Source organism: Suricata suricatta, chromosome 14, assembly GCF_006229205.1.
Source record: "Suricata suricatta isolate VVHF042 chromosome 14, meerkat_22Aug2017_6uvM2_HiC, whole genome shotgun sequence".
Taxonomy (NCBI): domain Eukaryota; kingdom Metazoa; phylum Chordata; class Mammalia; order Carnivora; family Herpestidae; genus Suricata; species Suricata suricatta.
Window position 1 is genome coordinate 78,783,837 of NC_043713.1, and position 3,071 is coordinate 78,786,907.

The window sequence follows — 3,071 nt, forward strand, 5'->3', positions numbered from 1 at the left end:
GCTCTGATTTGTGAATCAAAATTTCCTAAATTGCTAGTCCAGAAATGCAGCTTCCAAGGCTACACCCCAGCCCTTCCGAATCAAACCTCTGCGCTGGTGGCCCCCGAAATCTGTATTTTTTATTTTTATTAAAAAAATTTTTTTAACATTGATTCATTTTTAATAGACAGAGACAGAGGACAAGTAGGGGAGGGGCAGAGTGCCGGAGCCGCTCAAACTGCCCGCAGTTTGAAGAACTGACGACACCGGGATTCCTTGCAGAGACTTTTACTGGTTCTTTTCTTCCTTCTTCTTCCTTCTCCCTCCCCGCTGCTTGCTCCCCCATATATACCTGCTGCCCAGGCTGCGCGGCAGCTCATGATAGGCTGGCAGAGGCAGGGCTGACCCATTCCATGGCCTCGCATTGGTCGCTCACTCATCGCGGTATTTGGCCAGGGGGCGGGAGCACTAGAGGCCGGCAGGCCGTACCTCGCCATGTGCTCGGGCAGGGTCTTGCATCCACCTACAGCAGAGAAAGAGGGAGACACAGAATGTGAAGCCGGTTCCAGGCTCTGAGCTGTCAGCACAGAGCCCGATGAGGGGCTCGAACCCACAAACTGTGAGATCATGACCTGAGCTGAAGTCAGCCGCTTAACCAACTAAGCCACCCAGGTGCCCCTATTTTTATTTTTAATTAAAAATTTTTTGTTTAACACTGTTTATTTGTTATTATGTTTTTGAGAGAGAGAGAGAGAGAAAGAAAGAAAGAAAGAGAGAAAGCAGGAGAGGGGTAGAGAGAGATGGAAACACCGAATCCGAAGCAGCCTCCAGGCTCTGAGCTGTCAGCACAGAATCCTACGAGGGGCTCCAACTCACAAACCATGAGATCATGACGTGAGCTGAAGTTAGATACTCAACCAACTGAGCCACCCAAGTGCCCCTGGGATCTGTATTTTTAATAGGCTGGGGTCATTACTATTCTAGATCAGGATTTCTCAAGCTTGGCTCTCTTCACATGCGGCCACAGATAATCTGACCTGGTGGGTGATGGTCTCCAACCACTCAAGACCAATAGCGCCCCCTACCCAAGTCATCACAAGCAACAACGTCTCCAGGTCCTGCTACATGTCCCCAAGAAGGGAGGGGAGCAAAATGGCGCTGATGTCAGTGACTTTAAAGTAGTCAGCCGATCAGAGGACGTACGATTGCTTGTTGGTGTGCGCGCACCTGCGTGTTTCTGCTGGGTGTGAGTTGTAGCACATCTGTACCTAAAATTGGAGACTGGGAGGTTAGGAAGGTAGGGGTACTGTCACGTGTTGTGGATTCTGTACCTCCCGCCTAGTGTACTATTCTGTACACATTCATACGTCATATGTGTGTAGATTGCCTATTCCTCATTCTCCACTCTCTCAAAATTGTAGGGATTATACTCTTTCCCCTTTGCCCTGGCCGCCCATTACCAGGGTGAACAAATGTCCACCCCTTGACTTTGATCACGTGCCTCCCTTTGGCCCACAGGAGGCCAGGGGAGGTGGGTGGAGGAAAGGCTTTAGATGGGTCTGATTGGCTGGCTTGTGTCCTTGGGCTCCACAGCCGAGAAGCCCCGCCCCAAGTAGCCACTGCCCTTCAGCCCCTAAAATGAACCCATGTAGACCAAACCTGAGCCCAGCAGAACGCCTGGAGTCCAGCCGGACCCAACCAAGCTGGAAACCACAGCCCACCTACAGACCCGCTCGTGTAAAAATAAACGTTCACTGTCCGCCTCTGGGATTTCGAGGTTGTTTGCTGCAAAGAAAAATACAACAACCCAGACCGTCTGACGCGGCAGCTAAGAACTTCAGCGTGCAAGTGAGAAAGACCAAGTCACTTCAGGTCCCAGCGCTGCCACTTCCTGGCAAGCCTCGTAATGGCCTTGAGCCCCACGCCCTCGTCTGTTAAATGGACATACGAAATAACACCCAGGTCTCAGTTTCCCTGTCTCCTCGTTGGGCTTGGGGAGTCGTATGTGCTTTATAGACTGGGGAGGATTGAATGAGGTCAGATGGTTAAAGTCAGTGCCTGCGGCGTGCTCAGCACGTGATAGATGGGCACTAATATTGTTAGGCGGAAGGTTTGAGGACGCTCCCTCCCTGCCTTTCCTGTTCTCCCTCCCTCCTTACCTGACCCTGACCACAAATACCTGTGGAATGCCTACTATGTACCAGACCTGTGCTTGGGACAATAGGATCTAGAGGCCACCGTGGGTGGAACAACCAGGCACCTCTGCGCTGGGCACGAGATCCCACAAAGAGTTAAACTGCAGGTAACCAGGAGCCAAATAAATTCTGCCCCGCCAAACACACCCCAATCATCATTAGTCACGGCTTGTTGGACGGCAGGCTCCTCCCTGGCGCTTATCTCCCTGGCTTCTGGCCTGGGCCAGGCGGCCATATTTCACGTTCTGAAAACAAGATGACCCCGGGGTCAGGGAAATGAAAGCCCCATTCAACAGGTCTGCCGGGGGCCTCAGCGGGGGAGGAGGGTGAGGGTCAGCACCGCAGCTCTGTCCTTGTCCCGACAGGCCCAGAGCACGTGCTCTAGAGGCCCAGGGCATGTGGCTTGTGCTTCAACACCGGGGGTCAGCCCCAAGGGACAGGATCAGGGTGACAATTAGCCCCAGGCTTTGCCCTCCCTAAAGCCGCCTGGCTGGGGGCGGGGCCGGGAGGCCCTATTTGCATAATGCCTCCCATGATGCTTCACTGCCGCTCAGTCGATGCGTGGCTGTCCAGCCGGGCGATTCCAGGATGGGACTCGAGTTCCAGCTGTGGGGCTGTGCTTGCCGCACGGGGGGCCACGCCGAGAGAGGGGACAGCCGTGATTCCTGTCCTCGTGGGGCCTGTCTGTGGCCCCGGGAGGGCCCACTGACTCCCCAGGCACCACTGCCATGTTTTAAATTCTTTAAAATCAGAAGGGGACAAACCTTAGGGTTACAGAAATATTTTCATTTTTCTCCTCCTATCAGAAAAAAGATGCGATCTGCAGACCCCACGGAAATCGATTAAGTTTTGCCTACACTGAAAGAAAAATAACGTTTCAATATTTAAAGTGACATC